Below are 14531 nucleotides of genomic sequence, written 5' to 3' on the forward strand. Positions count from 1 at the left end.
ATGAAGATGAGAATTATACTACCAGTCTCTCGTCATCTTTGCCATGATATTCACATTCATATGCAATATTCAAATTTGACATGTAGGTTTAATCAAGGCACTAGTATCACTGAAGATCCAATCGAATTGACCGATAGTGAAGGTGAACCAATAGTCTTGTCCAAAAAACTAAAAGGGTCAAGATTCTTTCTCCCCTTTATGTGTGATATAATTTGTATACCATTTCCCATATACAACATATCTGTCGCTTCCAATCAGTCTGCATAAATGTTGCGCTCACTCTGCCCTCCCTCACAACACCCACTTCCCGTTTGTGACATTGATGAGTGAACATTTTTTGTGCGAGTGTCGAGCAGGAATGAATTGTCTTTCTCAAGATTCACTGTACTCCTAATAAGTGCTCGAAAGATGTAATCTTACGTTGATCGCACTTGATCGAAGAAATTAAAAAAGAATGTATTTGACCACAGTATTTGATAAACTCTTTCTGAAAAGAACTGGATTTGATTTGCTGAAAACACTATCTTGTTTTCTCTCTAGTTGTGCGTTATGTGTGGCGATGGTAGGTTTTTTCGAAGCTGCTACTGATTTCTATGAGTTCGGCGTTTTCGGCTTGCATGCAACGATTTTTGAGGATTTGTTTGACTTTTGCTTTCGGGCAGCCACACCAGCAGTACCAGCAGCTTTCTTCTTGCTGGTCGCCTTCTTCACAGCAGCAAGTTTGTTTTTTTTTGCAGCAATAACTGTTCCAAAATGATCTAACCGCTGTACAATTATAATTGAGTGGAGCTGGCACCTACTTATATACAGATTTTTGTGATTTCAATAGCTTGCTTTCAAAACAATTTTTGAGCTATTGAAACAAGTTTTTGGATCAATAAGTAACACACATATAACGCGTAGACATTTTATCTTTCGAATGAAGCGGTTATCATACCATTTCTTTCAACCGGCGAAGAGGGTTTATTGCTCAAAATCCTGTTTCTCCAATGTAACACTCTCGTTTTCGAAGCTTTGAACTTACACCCCAGTATAGAAATGAAAGATGTAGTCCGACGTCAACATTATTTTCACATAAAACGTCTTGCAAAAAAATGTCATGTTGAAATTTTCTACATATTTCAATACTTCCCCTTGGTTCACCGTGACTGGTTCGCGCTGACATAAGGGTGATCACAACAAACGCGAGCTGGCCCCTCTCTCTCAGAGTATAAGTATAGTCCGATGCGATAAGTACAACACAAGATATGTTTAGGTGTTGCCATATATTAACAATATACGACATTTCTTTTTCCCCAACCCAATATAAGATGACTAACGGTATAACACCAAATTATCTACAAAACGCGATAACGTATGGAAGAGATATGCATCGTTATAACACAAGACAAGCAAGTGATCTCAGGACCATGAACTTTCGAATGTCGTGTACCCAAAACTCACTTTTTTACAAAGGATATCGACTGTAGAACACATTGTCCTATGAAGCAAAGACAGCAACTAACCTTTGAACGTTTCGTAGTATTTGTAAAGAGTTTTTGAAATATGATTTAGATTTTTAACCCGGTGTAAAATCGAAGTTAACCATTGTTAGTATGTAAAATGACGAAGTTATAACGGATATTTGTGTTCTTATCTTATGACTATGATGATGATGGTACGTTATAAGTTTGTTTAATTTGACAATTTTTTTCTCCATTAGTCGTAGACTTGAATTTAATTTAAACAATAGTTTGAGTCCGCGCGCGTTAAAACACATAGAAAAGCATGAGATTGAACATAAGCAAAAGCAGTTTCCCGCGAATAAAATAAAAGCTTTCCGAATAAAATAAAAGCTTGTTTATTGTGGGAACCAGAGTGAAGCTAGGGATAGCTCAACCGGAATACTTGTAAATTCATCTTCTCAACAGATAATTATAACAAGATTTTTCTGTGTTGTGGCAGATCTCATTGCAGATCCAGGTTGACGCGTTATGCCCTAGGTCAGATGTAGGGCCTGAAGTATCGGCTGGAATTAGGCTTAGGTTTGCTCAGCTGTCTGGTCTCGAAAATAATCGCATTAGTAGGTCGTTGTCGGGTATCTAGTAAAGCGCGAATTCCTTTGGCTAATTGCTTTTTGACGTAGGACTACGTCTTTCATTTCTATACCGGGGTGTAAAATCAAAGTTTCGAAAACGAAAGCGTTACGCCGGAGATCGAGATTTTGAGTGTTAATAGCTCCTGAACAACTGAACGAAATGGTATGATAAACACTTCATTCGAAAGATAAAATGTCTACGCGTTCTATACTTGTTACTTTCTGATCCAAAAACTTGTTTCAATAGTCTTAAATTTGCTTTCAAAATAGGCTATTGAAATCACCAATCGGTATATAAGCGAGCGCCGCTCGGAAATCCACTCAGTTCTAATTGAACAGCGATTGGAGCATGTTGTCGCTGTTGTGGTGAAGCTCTTCATTTATCATGAAAGCGCGGATGAACGGTGTCACCAAGAGCCTGTTTGTGCACCCTAGGCCAAAAGGGAATCCATCAGGAGGAGAGTGATGCTACAAACGGTTCCCCGGGAAGATCTCGAAGCAGCCGCTACACACACACACCCACATACACGCACGGAATTCTTTCCGTTTGGATCGAGAAAGATCCGGAAAATAATCTGCCAGTTCCTCTAGGAATTTAAAAATACATTCATGTGAAAGAGTTTATTTGAATGTTTTCTATCCATGTAACACTGTGACCAAATGTGTTTCAATCAAGTGCTATTAACAGATGGTTATCGAGTTAGCATTAACCACTGGTGGGCTTCCAGTATCGATGAAAATGTGGAAATATCTAATCGTTACTGAAAATATTCTGCCAGTACCTCTGGGAATTTAAAATTACATTCATATGAAAGAGTTTATTTTAATGTTTTCTATCCATGTATCACTGTGACCAAATACATTAGGTTTTGTGATTTTTCAATCAATCGCAATCAACAGGATAGCTTCTGAAGATTATTCTTCCCCATCAGTAGGATATTTCCGTATCCAATATTGGATGCATAAAACCTTGTGCCTCCAACGTAACGCTCTCGTTTTCGAAGTTCTCCAAATATTCATTCATTCAGAATGAATTCAGATTCAACTTCATACAAATGATCTCTAAATCAACGATAGTCCTACGTCACCCTTGCGGTTATACCATAGATATAACCCACTTCCTGTTTTTTTCAAGGCTAATGCTGACATAGGTATTGGGTTCAATTCCTGATCGGTCAAGGATTTTTTCGGGTTGGAAACTTTCTTGACATGCCTTGGGATAAGTAATGGGCCTGAAGTATCGGCTAGAATTAGGCTTGGGTTTGCTCAGCTGCTCGAACTCGGAAACGATAATACCGTGGCCGGGGATCTGATAAAGCGGGAATTCCTTTGTAAATTCTTGGCTAATACTGACATAGGTATTGGGTTCAATTCCCGATCGGTCTAGGGTCTTCCCGGGTTGGAAATTCTCTCGACATGCCATGGAATAAATACGTACAGATGATGATACATGTACATACCTCAGATAATGGCTTAAATTATTCTTTCGTTTAGTAATCTATGTCTGTGAGATAACCAGTCCGTTTTCTTGTTCAATTTAATTTGCTCACTAATATAATTATTATCAATAGGATAACTTGTCTCGCTCAAACCTTTGCAGGGGAATGAGGTGGGACCATCATAATTTTTTTTTTTTTTTTTTGTTAATTGAAAGCTTCGAAGACAATCAAAAGAACAACTTGATTTCGGGATTCATGAAATGTGACATTTATCCCATTACTCTGCCCATGTTTGTACTGAAGCCGTAAGTGAAAAAATAATCAAAATCGACTTTTTCGCCGTTATGCATTCTACGCCGTAAGACGTTTGCTCAACATGCAAACAAAAAATTTTTTGTTCGAAAAAAATTGAGCAATTTTGAAAAAACGTTTCCGAAAAGTCACTATTGCGGACGCATAACAGACGTGGTTCCATACAGCTTTCATACATCGTTCGAAAATCAACAATTGTCAGTATTATGTGCTATAAGCTAAATCTACATTTGAATCACATAGATAATGGAACAATCAGATTAGTAGTAAAATTAAAATAATATTGATTCTTAGCATTATAACTCTTCGGTTTCGACATCGAATTATTCCACATACTTAGCATTTACTCATACACCCAAACTAGCGTTGGCTGAAAACATTTCATCATTATTATTAATCCTCCCCTTGAAGAGTATAATTTTATATCAAGTTTGATTTACGATAGCGCACTTCAAGCTCAAAAGAAACGTGTACCGGCTACCACTTTCCGACGTCGTCCTCCATCACTTTGGTGGGACAGGAAGTGTTCAAAGGTCTACCTTGAAAAATCATCCGCTTTCAAAAAATTCAGGAAAACTGGATTAGTGGAATGGTTTCGAAAGTACCAAGCTCTAGAAGCCAAACTAAAAGGTCTGATTAAAGCAAAAAAGCGTGGATATTGGCGGAAATTCGTCAATGGTTTGTCAAGGGAGACCGCTATGAGTACTCTTTGGAATACGGCTAGGAGAATGCGTGGCTGGAACCATACAAATGAAAGTGAGGAATACTCTGACCGTTGGATTTTCAAATTTGCAAGGAAGGTTTGTCCCGATTCTGTTCCTGCACAAAGCGTCGTACGCGATAATCCGCTCCAATGCGATTATGAGAATTTTTCGATGGTAGAATTCTCAATTGCCCTCCTCTCATGTAACAATTCAGCTCCTGGGTCGGACAAGATTAAATTCAACTTGTTGAAGAATCTTCCCGACTTGGCAAAACAGCGTTTGCTGAACTTGTTCAACAAGTTTCTGGAGCTGAATATTGTCCCGCATGACTGGAGACAAGTGAGAGTGATAGCCATACGAAAACCCAACAAGCCGGCTTGCGATCACAACTCGTATAGGCCGATTGCAATGTTATCCTGTATTCGCAAATTGTTAGAGAAAATGATTCTACTTCGTTTGGACAAGTGGGTCGAAACGAACAATTTGCTGTCAAATACGCAGTTTGGCTACCGCCGAGGTAAAGGGACGAATGATTGTCTCGCGCTGCTATCTTCTGAAATCCAAATCGCATTTGCTCGCAAAGAACAAATGGCTTCCGTTTTCCTCGATATCAAAGGGGCATTTGATTCAGTTTCCATGGAAATTCTCTCAGAGAAGCTTCATAATCGTGGACTTTCACCAATTCTGAATAATTTCCTGTACAATTTACTGTCAGAAAAGCACATGAATTTCTCTCATGGCAGCTCGAAATCTTCTCGTTACAGTTTTATGGGCCTACCACAAGGCTCCTGCCTAAGCCCCCTCTTGTACAGTTTTTACGTCAATGATATGGATGATTGTCTAACTAGAGACTGCACGCTGAGACAACTTGCAGACGATGGAGTTATTTCCATCACGGGTACTAATCCCGTCGTTCTGCAAAAGTCGTTGCAAGATACCCTGAACAATCTGTTTACGTGGGCCCTCAAGCTGGGTATCGAATTCTCTACGGAGAAAACCGAAATGGTCGTTTTTTCTAGGAAGCACGAACCCGCCCAATTCCAGCTTCACCTATCCGGCAAAACGATCCGGCACTCGATGTTTTTTAAATACCTTAAAGTATATTTTGACTCTAAATGTACCTGGGGAATACACATTGCGTATTTGAAACAGAAATACCAGCAAAGAATCAATTTTCTCCAAACAATAACCGGAACATGGTGGGGTGCCCATCCAGGAGACCTCATTCAGTTGTACAAAACAACGATATTATCAGTGTTGGAATATGGCAGTTTTTGCTTCCGATCAGCTGCCAGGATTCATATTCTCAAGCTGGAGAGGATAGAATATCGTTGCTTGCGTATAGCTATGGGGTGTTTGCATTCGACACATACGATGAGTCTCGAAGTTTTGGCAGGAGAACCCCCGCTTACTCTTCGGTTCACAGAATTATCCAACAGATTTCTCATCCGTTGCAAGATCATGAATCCATTGGTGATTGATAACTTCGAAAATCTACTACAACTGACTCCTCAGTCAAGTTTTATGTCTTTATACCATGAGTACCTTACCCACGACGTGCACCCTTCACCAGGCATCTCCAACCAAGTTTGCTTCCCATACTTTTGCAATTCCTCTGTCATTTTTGATCTGTCCATGCGACAAAAAATCCATGGAATACCAGATCACCTACGCTCCAATGTTATTCCGTCGACATTTTCGGAAAAATATGGGAAAGTTGGATCTGATAAAATGTTCTTTACTGACGGTTCATACATAAACAGGTCCACTGGCTTCGGCATCTTCAATGAAAATTCCAGTGCCTCTTTCAAACTCAAAGATCCTTGTTCCGTGTATGTCGCTGAACTGGGTGCGATATATTACGCATTAGGGATCATTGAAACACTGCCCATCGACCATTATTTTATTTTTTCTGACAGTCTCAGCTCAATAGAGGCAATCCGCTCAATGAAAGTTGATAAACGCTCATCTTATTTTCTAACAGGAATAAGACATCTATTGAGTGTTTTGGTCGAAAAATTATTCAAGATTACCTTAGCATGGGTTCCCTCTCATTGCTCGATTCCGGGGAATGAGAAAGCGGACTCGCTAGCTAAGGTGGGCGCTTCAGAAGGCACACTTTTTGAAAGGCAAATTGCCTATAATGAATTTTTTCACATTCCTCGTCAATACACACTCGTTAGTTGGCAGCGCATGTGGAGTGAAGATGAGTTCGGTCGTTGGTTACACACGATTATCCCTAAGGTTTCGACGAGTGCTTGGTTTAAGGGATTGAATGTAGGTCGTGATTTCATTCGCGTGATATCTCGGCTCATGTCCAATCACTACAACCTAAACGCGCATCTCTATCGCATTGGGCTCGCAGCAAACAATCTATGTGATTGTGGCGATGGCTACCACGACATCGAGCATGTTGTCTGGTCGTGTATCCGGTTCCATGCTGCTCGCTCTCAGCTCTCTAGAGCACTGAGAGCACAAGGCAGACAATCGGATATCCCCGTCCGGGATATCTTAGGTAACCGCGATCCTGATCTTCTGCTTCATCTATACCTGTTCCTCAGAAACGCCGATGTCAACGTTTAATGATGTTTCCTTCGTTGTGTCCCTGTTTCATATCCCTCCTGTCCGATCGATAAACTTTTACTTAGTCGCGGCAATACATACACACACTCTTTACAGATACACGGGCCAAAGGTTGTGCAGTCCACTGATCATTCAACAAGAGCCAAAGGTTGTACCGCTCATGACAACTCTACACGAGCTGATGATTGCGCCGGCTAGTGACCATTCTATCCTGGATTCCTCGAGGCGAGAAAGACGCACCACGCTAGATATGGGGTACAGACTAGGGGGCGTTGCTGATTAATGGTCAGCTGCATCCCAATAGGAAGTATCCCGTGTCGGGCACACGCACAGAGCATCGAAGACTGCAACATACCAATTATGAGAACACTTGTAATACTAACCTCGAGCCAACCGCGAGTAATCGGTTACATATTACTAACATAGTTATAAGACAAAAATTGTCAAAATATTGGACTCCCGGCCCCGTCAGGCTAACGCCACATGTGCCTTAATAAAATATATATTTTGGGAAAAAAAAAAATTTCATCTTTGGCAGAAATAATGCCATTTCGTGTGCTAGAGGGTCAAATGCGCAAAAAATGAGCTGTTTTAAAAGCTTTAAAAAAGGTTTGTATGTATGCGAGCAGACATCTCTTTCTGTTTTCTTTTCTCATTTCATTTGTGATTGTGCCAAAAAAAAGTCCATGCGACGTCAATGAGGATCGAACCAAGGCCGGCTGGAATGCAAAGCTATTTCACATGACTACGCTATCCATATAGCTGCCAGTGCTGTTATACAAAAGCGTAATAATATTACACCTCATCATAAAATGAAGTTGGAAAGTGTTTTCCATGAGGATAAAGTAGAACATGAACGAGAATATATATTTCTCTGTCTGGGCCGGGTATTTGGCAAACTATACGAAAAGCTTTCATATCCTTTCATTTAAATGTGTCTCCTGTTTCGCTCGCTCATATTGACTCTAGCATATATATTATACAAATGATATACACGTATTGGAGAGTAGAACATTTTCTGTTACTTTTCGGCTCATTTAATGTAATAGATCGGGATGCAATAAATGTGCTTAAAATTAAGTTTGGGTGTACCGTTACTGTAAGTCACTCCACCATCTTTATGCGATTGATCGTGATATCGGTAAATCATGTTGCTAAAATCACCAACATTGAAGATTGCTTTACAAATTCAATTAATTCAGAAAACACGAACCTGCCGTTCTTATCATATCCCAGAGCATTCAGGAAAAAAGTACTATCATAGACTCGCAACAAATCCAGAGCACCTTTCCCACACATTTCACTAAATTCCTTCCAAACCTTTTTGATTTTATCCGATAACAACTGAAACTACCGACGGAGACGTTTTGACTATTATCGGGAATGTAAATACTAACGCTACAGACAGAGCAACCTGGTGATTACGTCTAGCTATGCGAACAAATGTTCATTGAAACGATTGATTGTCAGCATAAGTAGACGTAAGTGTTTTCCAAATGGAAAAAAAAAAATTTTATCCGCAAATTCTCCTAGGCCCTCTTTATGCCGATAATATCCTTCAACTGGACAGATTATTTCATTGGAAAAATTTGTATGGTTACGCTTGTATGCAAAAAACAACCAAATTATGCTCTCCCAACACTAATTGTGTTCGAAAATCGATTTAATAAACGTAGATTTTTGTAGCAGCTCGTTTTATTCAGCTCAAACTGAAAATTCATCGTAGGTAATTAATTATTTGACTTACAGAACTAGTTTTTTTATCTATCTTGCACTGCAAACCGCATGTGCAATCCCCAATGTAAATGTTGGAGTCCTATACCGAACTAATTCAGTAATATATTTATATATATTTCTAATATAAAAACCTGCGGCTCTCCGCTTTTATAAATTTATGTTTTCAAAACACTTATTTGAGCACTAAATATTTTTCAAACACAAAATTCACGGTTCAAGTTTCAGAGTAATCAACTATCAGACTTACCGTTCTTCGAATATACTTTTTATGTCGCTTTGTCTTCACGTAGCTGTCAGTTTTTATATTTTTCGGGTTTTTTTACATTTTCGGGTGTCAATTTGAAATGTGTGCCCAGTGATTTCAACAAATTGTGTTGGTGATTACGTCTCCTATGCAAACATAGGTAGTACTGTGCAGCCGCTACTAAAGAGATCTCACATGTACCTAGTTCACCAGAAACAGGGAGAACAGAGAAATCGAGGAGTTCCTTAATTCGGAACGAGAAATAGTTGATGAGGGTGGCACACGAAAGCGATGAAAAAAGTTTGATATCCCTCCAGGAACCAGCATCACGGCAGAAGACATCGTCGAATTAAGGGGGTATTCTTCTGTAGAGGCACAAGATACCGCATCATTAACATGACTTTAACTCGGTGAATAATGGGATTTTCGAAAGGTCCTTACTAAGGTATATTCTTGAATGTCTAAACTTCAGAAATTTGAAGATTTTTATTTTGACGTAGAACTACGTCTTTCGCTAAGGGTGCCAAATGAGAAAACATGTCACGTTTTTATGAAATAAAGTTAACGTTAATAACTATTTTTGCCGTGAACGGATTCTGGCGATTTACATACCGAACGAATCGGAAATTTCCTAAGATTTGTTGGATATGCTATACATTACCATCCCATAGTCTGTATATGGTTTAAATTGATAAAAATTGGAAGCATTCCCATTTCTTCATACATTTGTTCTGTCCATTTGTGTGCTTTCCCGAACAGAGCAGTCAATAACGAGCAACTTATCGACGAGCTACGAAGGGGAAATAGTAAGATGTGAAGTCTCCGTGAACATAGGAAAAAAAAAAGAACGAAGGGGAATATTTGCCTAGAGTAATAAACAGTGGATCTTGCTGAGGCAAACGTTCATTATTCGTAAGGACACCGACTGGACAACACCGTTGCTGGGCGAACTGGACAGCGAGGGATCGAATGGTTTTCTCAAGGCAATGGGGGTAGAGGAGTAATATGAGGAAAGAGTCAAGTTTTCCAAGGACCTTTTTGAAGGCTAGAGACGAATGAACCGAATAAGTTTAAAGTCTCTTTAATTCAACAAGGAAAGGCAAACTTTCAGTATCGTTCTCGATACGAAACAATGAACATCGCTTGTTCTTTCTTGTTGTGCGCCATCACATGTCTTCGTTTCGGATTGAGCTGTGGACGCGACTGAATTACTCACTCGCTGATGTCTCTGGCATTGCAGTCATTGCATCAAACTGACGCCACTGCATTGATGTTTTGAGCTACACAATTGTGTGGAGAATCATCAAGCTAGGCTATCGTCAGCTCACCATGAAAATAAATGTTGTCAGTGATTCGGTCTGGCACGACGGTAGGAAAACTCTCTCCACAAAGGACGACAGTTACGCTAATCTAGACTGGCAATATTAACAGAAATGGCTTCTGTTGAGAAGATAGCAGAACAAAGATAAGTGTGTGTATATTTAGTTGCTTCAAGCCATCGATATATGTATATTTGTGTGCGTACGTGCGTGCTTCATAACCCATACGTAAAAATAGTGCATCTTCGCTACGCTGAAACCCCATTTGTAATGATAAATATATACAAGGAGGGGAGATAGCGGGAGGGAATTATTTACGCTAGGGTAATAGTAATGAATCTCTGCTGAGGCAAATATTCAGCCATTTTCCAAGCAGTTAACATTGTTTGTTTTCCGTCATCATAAAGGTTTCGTTGTTGCCTTTGACATTACATCAATGCATTGAGCTGACGCTATGGTGAAGCAGGTGTTAAGGTTGTGCACAAAAAAATTATTTGGGGAATACCAAGTTATTCAATAAGTTAAAATAAGACATTATTTCATTTGGGTTCGCGTGTAGATAGAGTTTATTTCGCTTATTTAGTCACCAAGAAAGTAAATGTCGTTCTGGAATTATGTATGTGATTTGGTTTCGCTTGCCAGTAGCAAAACTTTCTCCACTAAGGATGACAGCTGCGCTTATTTCGAACATGTATTGTGATGAATCATCAAACAATTATCGTCGAATGATTCTACAATAAAAAAAAACATTTCAGGGCGACCAAACTGGTAGAATGATTATTTAAAAATTTTCGTACCATTATAAAATAATATCCGCAGTTATAAACAAGCGACTTGAATTAAACTACAGTGTAGTTCTACGTCAACAATACGGTCGTGTCTTGAACACAACCTCCTATATTTTTTTATTTTTCTCAAATTTCTAGACCAGAATACTGCGCTAACCAACTAACATTATTAATTTACAATACATTGGATCCCTTTTTCACGCGATTTTTTTACGTAATTCTATCGAAATTAGGAGCAAATCGCATCTTCAAACGATTTTTAACGTAGGACTACGTCTAACTGGAAGATACAGGCGGTAAAATAAAAATCCAGGTAACATGTAGGAAAAAACTGAAAGATTTCGAACGCTTATAACTCGATCATTTCTTAAAAGAACTTAACGATGTTTATATCAATTGATAGGAAGTAGTTCCACGCATCTATCACAATGAATAACATTTCATTTTTCTTGAGATAAACATTTGAATAATTGTAAAATGTCAAACACTGTCCAAACACGCTATGTGCATCGGTTTAATCGGCCCAATTTGTGCTCCTCGAATGGTTCCGACCAAAACGAGCAACCAGAGTAACAGCGGAATATAATTTGGATACAAGCAAAAAAATTACATTGTAAGCCACTCCCGCTTGTGACTCTTCTGTCAGTCGAATGAAATAAATTTGGCTTTTACTTTCCGAAAACATCATTCATTTTCTAACCGCGAGGCAGAGCTCATATTGCTAAGGTCATCGTTCTAGCATGTAGCGGTAGCAGCAGCAGAAGTAACAAAAGCGGTGATGATGATGATGATGATTCCATGGTAGCGGCGGAAACGGTGACAGCGGTCAATGAACATTAATTTTATGCGCTCTAAGAGCGACCGCAGACTGCAGATTTTCCATTGGCCGATAATTTTGGTAAGTTTGGGCTAGAGCAAACACCTACCCAACTGAATATATTGAATAAATACCTCTCCGTACTGATCAAAATACTTCGATAAACGATACAATTTGGACGATAAAAAGTCTGCAGTCTGTGGGGACTATTGTTCCAAGGGTATCATCAGCAACGACCTACAAGTTTTCATCAAATGGACAGCCGTAACTCATCGCTACATAAAATGAAGCAAAATGGAAAAACGAGAATAAAAATTTTTGACATCGTGAGAACAAAAATGAATCCATTAGCGCTTTTCAGGGCCACCAAACCTTTCACGTAAGAGTTATTAAAAATTATTACAGTACGATGCATTCTAAAGTGATATCCGAATAATATTGTAAGTAAAATGATTTCTGTTTGTCTGAGGAGAGCCTTTATTATAATAGGGGCTTCGAAATATTTCCAATTGTTCTTTCGGGTAATGGCCGTGTTGTATTCATTCGGAATCTTTCATTTTCTATACATTCTTATTGTAGATTCATCATCATACCTTCCAGTTATAGATGATAAAAACATCAAGTTCACTAAGATTAGCTTTCCAAAACCAAATTGCAAACTTCTCAGTCAGTATGCAAATCACTTTAGAAGAAACGCGATTGTTGAGACACACCCTACATACCGCGGTTTGCTGCTTGCTGTAAGAAAATTTGCTGTGAATGTTATCACCAGAGTTAGTATTACGCCTTTCTGGAACATATAAGGAGTGCAAATTGATCGAGATTATCGAGAGGAAAATTCCTCGTTCTGATTGGTCGATTGTTACAAGTAATCTCTGATCTCCCAATTGCTTATTCAGAACGAATACGTTCATGTACGATAAAATATGCGTGTGTGATCGGTTTTCTGCTGATATGACTCATACATATCACATGCTTTGAAGGCGGACAAAGCACACCGTTTGTTTTGATTTTGGTACGTAAATAGATCAATTCACTTATCGAATTATGTGGCGCTTCACTGACACGAGTCTTATAAAACATTTGAAAAAAATAACAATTCAATACTGAAGCAAAATGTATGAACGATGTGTTCCAATGAACAATTGCAAATATAAATATATATAGAAGGTGTATTTGCAAATGAAGTGATATTCTGATCATACGCGAGTAACGTAACATGAGCAAATTTATAACACATGCGAATTGGGGCTCTTTTGATATTGATAAGTTCTCCCGCATAGTTACTCGATGTTGATAATTCCTTAATATTTTCCTCCGTTAATCGTATTTTGTTAGATATTCACGTTGGAGAGCATTAACCCTTCTCGTCGTTGGCCGAGGCATTCGGATTAAACCTAATACTTTTCCGTTTACTATTTTTGACAGCAGAGGCAGCCGTGGCAGTGTTCCGAACCTTGCAATACAATTTCCATAACCAATGTTAAAGTTGCTAAAACTTACATTATAAACCCATTAAACGTAAGAATAATAATTGTATTGATACCAACACAATTTTATTCTATTGATTTTCATGACATGAAACGCTATGACTCAGGATTAACATTAACATTTTTATGAGTGGTTTTCATAGCTGTTTCGATGATGTTGTCTGGCATCAGTGATGCTTCCACCAATACAAACAAAACCATTGCCGAAAATTGAAAAATGAAAATTTATTTTCCAGAGCACTAGCTCGAGTTTTCCGACGTGTTTCACTATACAATGCGACAGCAGATCCAAAATTTGATATCTTGTGAGTAATCGATTAGAGATTGGTTGATATTACCTGATGGGAAGTGTGCAAAAACGATCATTTTCTACACACTGTTTCACAAAATTATTAAAAATCGGGCGAGGGGTGAGGGAGGGAGATGAAAGAAATGTGCGCCATTGTGGCAGTCATTTGTGGCTTCCTTCCGCATTTCACCCTCCAGCACACGAAAAAGCATCATTTCTTCCGAAGATGAAATGTTTTCTGCCAACGCTGGTTTGGGTGTAGATGTTATAAGAACGCCCAGAGAGGAGCGATAGAGATAGGATCGTTGGTATTTTAACATAAGACATCTATCTTTAAGGTTGCCATATTAGAAAATATGTCACATTTTTAGAACGTTAAAATGTGTGGAATTCTGAAGATTCAAATACCAAATCTTCTCTACAATCCTCTACAAATAGAGAATTAAGGCAGAGAAAACGAAAACATTTACGGCTTAAGCTCCGCCCTTGGATAAATGCTTCGCTTTCGCTAGGTGACAAATAATACATCTTTGCTACTACAAATTACCTGTTGGTAGCCTGCTTCTTCACGGATTATTGGCACTGGAATCGTTCGTGCCAAAATGCGTAATCAGAGCAGATCGTGTGTTTAGAATAAGGCAACAAATAGCGAAGGCAATTGTCACTTTATGTACAGTTCTCACGAGAGCAGGAATCAATCATAATTCAACCACGGTTCAGTTCGGTTTGAAC

General features: G+C 38.8%; 1 protein-coding gene across 2 annotated transcripts in view; it reads left to right on the top strand.

Annotated features, from left to right (window-relative positions):
* The window catches only part of LOC129763494 (frequenin-1), a 357142-nt gene that overhangs the window by 327861 nt on the left and 14750 nt on the right, over nt 1-14531 (top strand). The window lies entirely within an intron of this gene.

The sequence above is a fragment of the Toxorhynchites rutilus genome, chromosome 1 (genome assembly GCF_029784135.1).
Source record: "Toxorhynchites rutilus septentrionalis strain SRP chromosome 1, ASM2978413v1, whole genome shotgun sequence".
NCBI lineage: Eukaryota > Metazoa > Arthropoda > Insecta > Diptera > Culicidae > Toxorhynchites > Toxorhynchites rutilus.